At 32.3% G+C, this 13112-nt stretch overlaps 1 protein-coding gene across 4 annotated transcripts in view; it reads left to right on the top strand.

Moving 5' to 3' along the window:
- Positions 1-13112, top strand: part of NBEA (neurobeachin) — a 563351-nt gene that overhangs the window by 211832 nt on the left and 338407 nt on the right. The gene's annotated exons all lie outside the window — the stretch shown is intronic.

The following is a 13112-nucleotide window of genomic DNA, read 5'->3' as shown; positions in this document are numbered from 1 at the left end:
CATATATCTTCTCCCATCTGTGGCTTTTCGTATCATTATCTATGTGGTCTGTTTTGATCAACAGAAGTTGTAAATTTTAAGGAAATTTAATTTATCAATTTCTTGTTTATAAGTGCTTTTTGTGTTGTAGAAGGCTTTCCCTACATTTTTCCTACCTTATTTACTTGCTGGTTTATTCTTTGATTTTTATATTTAGATGTATAATACATCTGGAATTGACTTTATAAATATAATGAGGTAGGAATAATAGGGATAGGAAGATGACCCAGCACTGTTTATTTGAAAGACAGTTCTTTTCCCCATGCTCTGTTACTTATGTCACAAATCAAGTATCTATATATATTTCATTATGGTTTGGCACACAATTGTGCCCCATTTCTCTTTCTGCCATACCGTCATAATTAGCTTTAGCTTTAATAAAGATCAATATTGGGTTGAGTGAGCTTCTCCCACCTTGACCTTTTTCCTCAAGAAAGTCTACTGTAAGCTACTCTTGATGATTTGCATTTCCATTTAGTTTTAGAATCAGTTTGCCAACATCCATTTTAAAAATAATTTGCTAGTGTTTTTGTAAAGAGTAGAAGCTATAAATCTATTGTAACTGGGTTATATTGTATCTATAGATCTCTTTCAATTTTCTGACTTACAAACTATGAACATTATATATTTTTTCCATTTCTTTAGTTTTTTTAAAAAAAATTTTCCAGTACTGATTTTCAGTTTTCTATATATAAGTCTTATATATTTCTTATTGATTTATCCTTTGGAATGTAATATTTTGTATTGGTATCTTTTATCTCAAGTTACTTTTCAGATCAGCTTTATTGAGACTGGTTATGTTGCTAAATTTTGAATATACATTTTAATGAGTTTTGAATGTACGTTTTAAATGTACATTTTAATGAGTTTTGAATGTACATTTTGAATGTATGTTTTAGTAAGTTTTCATCAGTTTATACAGCCACGACTGCAGTGAAGATGTAGAATATATCCATCACCCTGAAAGCCGCCTTGTGTCTCATTTATAATTCACCCCATCCCTATCCCAGACAAACACTTATATGCTTTTTAACACAGTAACTTAGATTTGTCTTTTCAAGATTTCACATAGATGGAATGAACAGTATATAATTTTTTTGTTGTCTGTCTTTTTTTCATTCAGGTTGATGATTCTGTGATTCATCGATGTCATTTTGTTTATGAGTAGTCCATTCCTCTTTTTGATGGATATTATTGCACAATTTATTTATCTGTTCACCTATTGATAGACATCTGGGTTTTTCCAGTTTGGGACAGTAATACATAATGATTCTTATGGACATTTGAGTAAAAGTCTTGGCATGGACATATATTTTCATTTCACGTGGGTAAACAACAAAGAGTAAAATTGCTGGTTGAGTAGTTAAGTATATGCTTAACTTTGTAAGAAACTGCTGAGCTATTTTGCAAAGTAGTCATATCATTTTACATTTCTGTCAGCAATATGTAAAAGTTCTTTGTTCCACATTCTTGTTGACACTTTATATTGTCAGTCTTTTTAATTTAAGGCTTTATAATGGCTGGATAATCATATCTCATTTGGTTTTATTTTCCCTTTCCTAATGATTAATGATGGTGCATATTGTTTTTTGCATATGTGTATGCACCATTGAAATCTTTTGCTGTTTTTTAAAAATTAGATTGTTATTGAGATTTAAGAGTTCTTTATATATTTTACGTGTATGTTCTTTGTGAGAAACATGCATTCTAAATTTTTTTGTTTCATCGTGTTATTTATATTTTCATTTTTTTAAAAGTGCTAATAACAAAAAGTTTCTAATTCTAATAGAGGCCATCATCTCAAATAGTTCTTTCTTTTATGTTTATGCCATTTGTAAATCCTAAGAAATCTTACCTACCACAAGGTCATATAGATGTTTTCCTATATTTTCTTCTAAAAGTTTTGTAGTTTTATCTTTCAGGATTAGGTCTCTGATCTATTTTGACTTAGGTTTGTGTGTATGGTGAAGTAAAGTTTGGGATTTGTTTTTATCCATATGTATATGAGTGTTTCAGTACCATTGAATTACCTTGGCACATTGGTTTAAAATCAATTGACCACCTATGTGTAGGTCTGTTTCTACATTCCATTCTGTTCCATGACCTATATGCTGATACAGCACTGTCTTCTTTACTGTATCTTTATACTAAGTCTGGAAATCAGGTAGTATAAGTCCTCTAATTATGTTCTCATTAAAAATTGCTTTACTTTTCTAGGTTGTTTGCATTTTTAGAAAAATTTTAGAACTCACTTGTCAAATTTTAAAAAGAAATTGTTGAAATTTTAGTTACAATAGTGTGGGACCTTTAATTACATTTAGGGAGAATCTATATATTAACAATATTGAGCATTCTGACTTATGAATATTGTCTGTCATTCATTGAGATCTTTGATTTCTATCAGCAACTTACTGTAGTTTTCACTATAAAAGTCTTATACTTATTTTTGTGTCTTTTTATTATTTTTTATATTTTTGATAATCTAAATTAAAATTTTTACTGTAAATTTACAACTGACTGTTAGAAGCCACACAGAAAAAAATACATAGTATATGATTCCATTTATATACAATTATAGAAAATATAAACTAATTTATCTTAAAAGAGAGCAAATTGACTATTGCCTGTGTCAGTTTTACCTCAATAAAGCTGAAAAAAATGGAAAAACATTTAAGTGTGTGTTGGTAGTATATAGAAAGACAATCGATTTTTGTATATTGATTTTATATCTGACAATCTTGCTTAACCCACTTAATTTAAGTAAATTTGGTAGATTATTTAGAATTTTCTAAACTCATCTAATAGTTCTAATACTTTCTGTATTTTTCTTAGTGTTTTCTATATGTAAGATAATGTCACTCATAGCTTTAGTGTTATTTTTCCTGAAATGTTTGAAAATTCACCAGTAGAGCCATCTCTGCTTGGAATTTTCTTTCTTGAAGGGTTTTTAATTACAGATCCAGTTGCATTAATTGCTATGTGGGTATTCAGATATTCTGAGGTTTTTTGCATCACTTTTGGTCATTTTTGGCTTCAAGGAATTTAGCCATCTTATCTAAATTGTTGGATTTATTGCCACAAATTTTTGTAATTATTTTAAACTATGTATAGGATCTCTAATGATGTTCCCTCTTTCATTCCAGATTTTTCAAATTTTTGTCTTTTCTCATTTTATTATCAGAATAGCTATTGATTTTTTAAATATTATGATTTTCCTCCAAAAATTGATATTGTATTTTTTATTTTAGTCCAGATTTTTTTTCCCGTTTTCTATCATGTGAATTCTGCTCCTGTTACTTCCTTCTGATTACATCATGTTTGGTTACTTTTCTCTTTCCAGATCTTTGAGTGAAAATTAGATCAGGGGATCTACAAAATAAGGCCCATGGGCCAAATCATTCTGCTACCAGTTTTAGTAAATATAGTTATTGGAATATGGCCACACTCATTTGCTGATGTGTTGCCTATGACTGCTTTCACATTACAGTAGCAGAGTTAAATTGTTACAATAGAGACAGTATGACCTAAAAGCTTAAAATATTTACTATCTTATCCCTTACAGAAAACATTTGCCATCCCGTCACTTAGATCCTTGATTTTAAACTTTTCTTCTTTTCTAATACAGTGTACGACCATTTAAATCTGTAACTTTTCCTCTAAGCACTATTTTACCGGTATTCCACAAATTTAGTATGTTTTTAAAATTTTATTCAATTTTTTTTTCTAATTTTACCTATTTCTTCTTTGGCTCATACATGTTTCAGAGATGCATTTTGATGTTTACCTTTCTTCACTTAAATTAATGCCATGTGATCCATCCAAGTTGTCACATGTATTAATAGTTTGTTCCTTTTTTATTTCTGAGTCATATTCCATGGTATGGATGTATGGCAGTTTAAACATTCACCCACTAAAGAACGTTTAGATTTTTTGCAGTTTGGGGCTATTATGAATAAAGCTGCAACAAACATTTGTTTTTATGTGAACATAAGTTTTTATTTCTCTGGGATAAATGCCCAAGAGTGAGGTTGTTGTACTTTTATGGCAAGTACATAGTTGGTTTTATTTTTAAAAATGCCAAATTATGTTCCAGAGTGGCTATACCATTTTATATCTCCACTGGCAATGTTTGAGTGGTCCAGTGTCTCCCCATTTTTACAAGCATTTGGTGTTCCCTCTCTCTCTCTCTCTATCTCTCTCTTTTTTGTTTTGGCCATTCCGACAGGTGTGTAGTGACATTTTCTTGTAGTCTAAATTTGCATTTTCCTAGTGGATGATGTTGCTAAACATCTTTTCACGTGCTTATTTTCCATCAGCATGTCCTATTTGTGAATTGTCTGTTCATGTCTTTTGCCTATTTTTTAATTGGATCACTTTTTTACTTTTGAGCTTTGAGAATTCTTAGTATGTTCTAGGTTCAAGTCCTTTTTTAGAACTGTGGTTCATAAGAATTTTCTCCTGGACTAGCTTATTGTTTCATCCTTGTAATGGGGTCTTTGACAGGGAAAAAATTAAATTTTTTTCTATAGTCTAGCTTGTCAAATTTTATGATTATGCTTTTTGTATCATGTCTGAAAACTCTTCATCTAGCTCTACATCCCCAGATTTTCTCCTAATTTTCTAAAAAGTTTTGTGGTTTTATTAATAGCTTTACTTTTAAGTCTGTAATCTACTTTGATCTAATTTTTATATAAGGTGTGAAGTTTAGGTTGAGGTTCATGTTTTTGCCTGTGAATTTCCATTCCCTCCACCACCATTTGTTCAAAAGGCTATCTTTCCTCATGAGGCATGTTTTTAAAATCTTTAAGGCAAGTCTAGAGAACCCTTTATTCTTGGACTAATTTTGTCACATTTAGAAAGCATGCAGTTGCTGGGATTTCTCCTGAATGCTCAATGTGTTTAACAAGGTCTCTCCTTTCTGGCTGGTGGGAACACAGACAATTCCAAACTTTGAATATATTCTCAGCAATGTCTGTGTTACAGCTCCTTCATAATTGTTCTTTTTATAAAAATTGTTCTATCCTAGCCCTGGGAGCTTTCATGCTTCACTTAAGTAGACTGCTATTCAGCCAAAGAGTCAGAATTCTGGAATTGTTTCTCTTTTTAGCTTCTTTCTGTTAGGGACTTGGTCCTGCAAATTCTATTTACCTTGACCTCTTTGAACTAAAGTCTCAGTCTTGACAACTCAAAAATATTACTGGGCTCTTTATTTGCCATAATCTGGGAAATACCTCCATGAAGGTATTTCATGGATGATGATGGGGTAGAGTTCACCTCATTTGTTTCATATTCCTCAGGGTTCATGGTCCTCTGCTCCCTGTCTTCTCTGGAAATAATTGTTCCCTGTGTTTGTCCAGTTTTTCAGCTATTAACATGGAAGGTAATTTTAGACCATCTTATTCCTTCAAGGCTAAAATGGAATTTTATATTTTTATGATATAAATGATTTATTTTATAAATTTCATTTTTAACTGTTTTAAATTGTTTCCATTTCAGTATATTGAACTAATATCCTAAAACCTTGAATTCACTTATTATTCCCAATTATTTTTCTATAGATTGTTTCTAAATGTATATGTATGTACACAACAGTGTCATCTATGAATAATGGGGGAGTTTTTTCCCCCATTACAATCCTGAAGCCTTTTTATTTCTTTTTATTGAATTACAGTAATCACCTCACACCTCCAATGCAAATTTCTATAGACGTGGGTATAGCAGGCATTCTTTTTTTGTTCTTCATCTCAGATGGAAAACTTTGAGCATTTTATCATTAGTTATGATTCTTTTTATCTAATTATTTTATATAGTTGTCATCAAATGTAATTATACATTACTGTTTTTCCTTAGTGCAATAGTTTTCAAACATCAGCATGCATCTGAATAATATGGAGTGGTTAAAACACAGATTGCTGGGTTCTGATTCAGTGGTTCTCCAGTAAGTTGTGAAAATTTGCATCTTTAGCAAGTTCCTAGATGTATTAGTCAAGGTTCTTTAGAGAAAGAGAACCAATAGGATGTTTGCATACATGTATACATGCATGCATATACACACATGATTTATTATAAAGATTTTGCTCATGTGATTTTGGAGGCTGAGTAGGCCCAATATCTGCAGTCATCAAGCTGAAAACCCAGGAGAGCTGGTGTGAAGTTCCAGTCAAAGATCAAAGGTCTGAGAAACAGGAGAGCCAATGTATAAGTTCCAGTCCAAAAGCTGGCAGACTTGAGACTCAAGAAGAGCTGATATTTTGGTGTGAGTCCAAAGGCCAGAATAGACCAGTGTCCTAGCTCAAACAAGCAGAAAGTGTTTACTCAGCCTTTTTGTTCTGTTCATGTGTTCAGTTGATTAGATGAAGCCCCCCTACATGAGGGAGGATAATCTGCTCTACTCACTCTACCTATTCAAATGTTTATCTTATCAAGAAATACCCTCACAGTCACACCCAGAATACTGTTTATTTAAATGTCTGGGCATTCTTTGGCCCAGTCAAATTGACAAATAAAATTAACCATTGCGCTAGGTGATGTCACTGCTACTGGTCTGGAGAACACACTTCGATGAACAATGCTTAAGTGATCATGCTCCACATTGCAACATTCACCCTTGATTTATCGAAGTCCTCTTCCCAGACAATGCATGGACCTAGCATAGTTTAACTTCATTGGCCCCAAATTTTGCCAACATGTACGTACGTATGTATATGTACATGTATGCATCTTAAATTTAAACCCCATATGAAAGTATACTTATTTTGTTGGTGAACATCTGTTTGTATTTACCCAAATGTTTATCATTTTTTGATGCTCATGATTCCTTTCTGAATGTCTAACTTCCACCTGGTATCATTTTTCTTGTTTTTGGAGAACACTCTTTAGTATTTCACTTAGTGAAGACTTTTCAATCATGAATTGTCTCAGTTCTTATCAAAAAATTTTTGAAATTCACCTCCATATTTTAAAAGATATTTTGAACCAATGTAGAATTCTAAGTTAGTAATTGTTTTCTTTTAGTGCATTAAAGATGTCATTCCATTGTCTTTTGGCTTTCATTACCTTCTGTGTTTTCTTTATTTTTTTTATTTTTTATTTTTTAGATTAACTGCCAGTCTTATTATTGTTTCTGTGCCCCACCCACATCCATGTGATGTCGGTTTTTAAGATATTCTCTATCTTTGGTGTTTAGCAGTTAACTGTGATATATTCAGGTACTGTGAGTTTTCTTTGTATTTATCTTGCTTGGGATTTATAGAGAGTTCTCAAATCTGAAGTTTGATGACTTTCATCAGTATTGGAAAATTCTCAGCCATTACCTCTTCAAGTATTGCTTCTGACTCATTCCATCCTTTTTCTGGATCTTGAATTACACAAAAATTAGACATTTTTAAAATTTTTCATCTATCTATATCCTCTCCCCACCAACCTGTTTCTTGCTCTGTGATTCTGAGTATTTTCTTTTAACCTATAGTCTACTATACTAATTGTCTCTTTAGCTATGTCCAATCTTCCCAGTTCTTAATTTCATTTTTTTGTAAGTAGTAAAATTTCCATTTGATTTTTTGTAGTTTAATATTCTCTTCCAGTTGTCTATCTTTAATTTTCATGAATGTAAATATAGTGACTGTAAAGTCTTTGTCTCATTAGTTGGCTTTCTCCTAGAGCTACCTCTGTGATCTTGTGTTTCTTTTGGTATTCAATAATATCTTCTTATCTACTTCTATGTCTTTTGTTGATTTTATAATGTGGAAAACCTATACTATACAAAAGATTGTAAAGATAATATGAAGGTACAAAATGGTGTTTTCTTCAAGAAAAACATTTATACATTTTCTTCTTGTCAAAACTGTAAACACTAACAATCCTAGATGATCTTAATGCAATCAAGATTAAAGGGTCAGACATTTTCTGATTCACTGGATACTTTAGGGTGTAGTTCTACAGGATCCCAATTTAAATGACAAGAGTTTTTCTAAGCTCTCTCCCCTTTTGGTGGGCTCTGAACTTTAGTTAAAAATTTTGTTCAATGTCTAAGTTATTTATTCAGTTGCTTCTATCAAAACACATCCATGGGAGAGCACTGCAGGATCATGGTCAAATAATTGATCTCTGTCTTAACTTTCCATTACCCACAAAGAGGTGTTTTTTATTGGTTTGGGTTTTGTCTAGCTTTTCTAGTTATTCTCAGCAGGGGAATCAGCCTATTTTTCAAGGTGAAAATCTAAATTATTTTTCTATAGCTATTGTGTTTATTATCCTATATCTGGGGTGCTCAGACTATGTATGAGCTGCCTGCCCGCCAGCCCTCCCTGGTGCTGCTTGCCTGGTGGCCCCATCAGAGCAAGGCATGCCCCAAAGTAAAGGGACATGGAACCAGCTTGGACACCCCACAGGTGACTCGGGACCAGCAGGCTTCTCCTTAGCATGGTCAGGGGATTAATCTCCAGGGCCCCATGGATGGGCCTGGAGGCCAGATCCCATAACTCCAGGTCTCAATCTAATGTAGCATAAATGTTAAAATGGCATGGTTTTTTTTTTTAAATAACTGATTTCAACTGAATTATGTCAGATCCTTTCATTCTGATCCTTAACTATATCATAGAAAAATTTAATTTTCTTGTAATTTTCAAGTTGTAAAAAACTTAGTCAAGTGTAGTTTAAATTCTAATATCTCATACAGTTGAAACTTTTCAACTCCTTACATGGCTTTCTTTATTTTAATGAAAGATTTTAATGGTAATTCTTTTTTTCCCTTTCTTTAAATTTATCTATATTATTATATTTGAAAACAGGTTTTTCTTAAACAGATTCTGCTTTTTTAAAAAAAATCAATTTGATAATCACTGTATTTTAACTGGTGTTTCTAGGTCATTTGCATTCAGTATAATTACTAATATGATTTGATGGATATCTACTAATTTGGTAGTTATTTTAGAAAAAACTGTTACTTTCCATCTGTTCTTTATTTTCTTTTTTCTCTTTTTATGCCTTCTGTTGGGTTAATGGAGGTTTGTTTTTATTTCATTTTCTCTCCAATATTGGCTTATTATTTATTTATCTTTTAAACATTTTAAGAGGTTTCTCTAGGGCTAACACTATAAATCATTAAATTATTGCAGTCAGTTTTTAATATTATTACACTGTTTCATGGGTTATATAAGATGCTCCTCGTTGACTAGTGTTTGAATGTACACTGCTCCTAAGGAGGGGGCTTGACCTAGGGTGAAGTAACTCCCTTCTGTGGAGAGATTCAACTGTGAGCCATTACCCCCACAGTCCTCCCACAGAACTTTTCAAGGAAAGAAGTTCTCTATTCTAAAGGGTACCTGGGTGAGATATCACAGCTCCTACTACATTGAAATTTCTTTGAAAATACATTAATTTTTTTATTCAGGAGAAAAAAATTTATTTAAATTTTCATATCAGCTATTTAAAACACAGTTATTACCTTTTATATCATTAGGTTTGTTGTTTAGTCTCAGTTAAATGATTTATGTTCTTGCCTATGTATTTTTATTTCAATGTAGTTAGTTTTTTGTCATTTTATTTGACTAGTTGACTGGAAATGAATTGTTCATTTTATTTTATTTCATTTTTCTTTATTTTATTTATTTCTACAAAATATGCAATTAATGCACTCTAAAAAAGCTTTTATAATTATCTAAAGATGTATCCAAAAGGCATTACATAGTGGCTATTCACAGGTTCAAACACAGTAGACTACAGCTCCAAACTCCTGGCTCAAGTAATCCTACCTCAGCCTCCTGAATAGCTGGAACTATAGGCGCATGTCTCTGTGTTTAGCTAGGCATTACATTTATTAAAACTAGAAAAATGTTTACTTGGTAGTTAGTTTACCATATTGAGGAATGAACTTCTTACATATGGACGTATTCTATTTAGCTTCAATTTCTTAGATTTCTGTAATTTTTTCTACTTTCTTAACCTACATACATAATTGTGGTGTTTTTTTTAAACCATAATTATCAGCTCTTGTGTTCTACATCATATTGTTTTAATCCAGGCAATGGAGGTACAGAATTTCATCTACAGCATTATTATTTCCTTTGAATGTTTTCTTTTCCTAGAGTTAGTAATTTTGTTAGAGTAGTTGATATATTTCTCAAGTTGCAACAGGAATTTTCTTTATGAAAATCAGTAATTCTCTTTCTTAAAAGAGTTTACACTTACTATCAAGAAAAATAACCAAATTCAAAATCGTCACCAATCGAGCTTCCTAAGCATCATTAGTGTGACTATAAGGAGACAAAATAAAATAGATTGGGGAGAGCATAATGAGTGGCTTGAAATAGTATGCAATTCACCCCAGAGTTGATAAGTTATATACTTAGGGCCCAAGAACTTTCCCAAATATTAAGAGGTTACTAGAGTGTAAAATTATAACCCTTGTTCAGACTGCAGAGTCTAGATTCCACATCTAGCACACTTGTGTATTATTTGTGCATACAAAATGTTGTAGACTACGTGAATGTTTTTTGAATAAATGAACATAAACTTTTAAAGAAAACTGAAAAATTACTATTTAGTTTTTTTTCCTTAAAGTCAGTCGAATATGATAGTTTTTCTTACAAAATAATTTGCTAAAGAAACCCTGTTTTCAGAGCTGGGTGTGGTGGCTCATGTCTGTAATCCCAGCTACTCAGGAAGCTGAGGCGGGAGGATTGCTTGAGGCCAGGAGTTCCAGACAAGCCTGGGCAACATAGTGAGACCCTGTCTCTACAAAAATTAGCTGGTTGTGGTAGCACCATGTCTGTAGTTCTAGTTACTCCACAGGCTGGGGCAGGAGAATTCCTTGAGCCCAGGAGTTCAAGGCTCGAGTGAGCTGTGATCATGCCATTGCACTGCAGCCTGGGTGACTGAACAAGACCCACCCTGTCTTTGAAGAAAAAACAAAAACAAAAAGAAAAGAATACCTTGCTTTCTTCTGATGGGTATATGTTCTTTCTATTTTTATTTTAAAGGAAAAATTTTATTCATTCTTATAGAACTTCAGGTACTCTCTCATATTAATATGATTAGATAACTTTCTCAAATAAACCTTGGAATTGGGAAAAAGGAGTTTTACATAGTATGTTGCTCTGATATGAAAACTGAAATAACAAAATAATAACATGGGTATAATATGTCTTTTTTAATAATTTTTTTGGTAATTAATGCCAAGTGATAAACAAGGGTCTTAGGCAGAACTTTATGTTTGTACTGTTTCCTTTGAGAATTTAAATTCTGTAAGGATGAAGATCACATATTTTCCACTTAGAATATTTTGTTTTTGTTTAATCAAGAAATCTGGCAGTATTATTTGATAATGGTTTTTTCTACTTAAAACTGTTAATCTCTTGCTGAGTAAAATGTCATATTATATTGGCTGTCCCCTATTAGAAAATTGAAATTATCTTTGCAGAATGATATATAAGAACATTTAATCTTCTCATAAATTTTATAAGACAATATTTGTAAAAATTCTTATTATAGGGATTCACTCACTGAGAACTGTCTGTTTTTGTCCATTACCCCAAAGTCTAGGTAATTGGTAATTAATGTATATTTACACATTCTCTCACACAGAAGTAATCAGTTCAGATTAATTAAAGTTTCTGTTTGATATTTAACTTAGTCACCAAGAATAGTAGTTTTGCAATTTTGAGGCCTCTAAATCATAAGAAACCTGTACAATAGGGAGAAAATATCTCAAATTGGGGGGAAAAGTGTTGCTAGCTTTGATTATAGTGCATTAAACCTAAAGTGTAGTTATGGTATGAAACTTCATGAATTTTATTCTCACTAATCTTAAATAAAAATAAATATACTAAAGTCAGACTTCAACTTCAGAAACAATTTATAATATTTACCAACTTCAGAAACAATTTATAATATTTACATCTAGATTTTTCTCTTCTTCATGCTATTGCCATTGTTATTTACCATTCTTTAGTAGAGGGGATTAGTAGGTGGGGAGAGTCGTGGGGCATGATCCTGGAGATTAGAGGAATTAATGAAATAGTAGTTTCAAAAACGAAACTTTTTATTCACTAAAAATGATTAGGATTATTCAATGACTTCAAGTAGCCTTTGTTTTGCTAGCTTTTTCATTAATACTACTAGTAAATACTCTCACTAAAATAGTCATTCTCAAAACGCCTTTTCTAGATCAGCAGCATCAGCACCACCTGAAAATTTGTTGCAAGTGCAAATTCTCCCCGTACACTCAGACCTGTTGAATCGGAAATTGAGGGTGGGGCCTAGCAGCCTATTTAAACATGCCCCCCATCTGCTTCTGATCTGCACTGAATCTTGACACATGGTCTTAAAGAGGTACTTGCTTTAGGAGTAACAGAGTAGGGGCCAATATTGAAGACTCCTGTCTGTACCAAGTCTGCCAAGCCCCACTGAAGTCCCTTGTTCTTGCCCAAAGTGGTTCCTCCAGAATATTCTAAGTGCATGTGGCAGTGTCTACACTGAGTTTCCTCTGTGCTTTCTACTTTCTTTTAAGCTGTTGACCCAGATAACAGGAGATGAAGTTAAATAGAAGTGCTGATGGTGAAGTTTAGCGAGCCCAAAGATTCAAAACTTGGTGTTTCCAAGTTAAGAAAAAAGGCATCCTGAATTATTCCCTGATCTCTATTTAGTCACTAAAAATGTTTTTCAAAATATGCCAGAGTTTAGTTTTAAATATTAGTAATGCATTGCAAATTATTCTTTTTTCATTTATAAATTTTTCCTCATATGTAAGAAAAATGTTACCTAGGCATTGTGGCAGAACTTTTATTTTGAAGCATGACTTCATTACAGTACATGTCTTCTGTGTAGAAGAATGTGTGCTCATTTAACATACTATTACATTGATTTTGTTTTGTTGAACATGTCAGAGTTACATTTTGTAAGAGTAAATATGAGTGTGTTTCCTTCAAAATAGCATTACAAAAGCTGAGATTATTGACCTCTCACTGTGTGCCAGGTATTTTCCTATGCACTCTACATGTCTTAGCTTATTTAATTCTCACAGGATAGGTACTGTGGTCATCTTTATTTTGCAAGCATAGAAAGCCTAATGAGAT

The sequence above is a fragment of the Eulemur rufifrons genome, chromosome 4, assembly GCF_041146395.1.
Source record: "Eulemur rufifrons isolate Redbay chromosome 4, OSU_ERuf_1, whole genome shotgun sequence".
In the NCBI taxonomy this organism is placed as follows: domain Eukaryota; kingdom Metazoa; phylum Chordata; class Mammalia; order Primates; family Lemuridae; genus Eulemur; species Eulemur rufifrons.
This window is presented reverse-complemented; position numbering and strand designations above follow the sequence as displayed.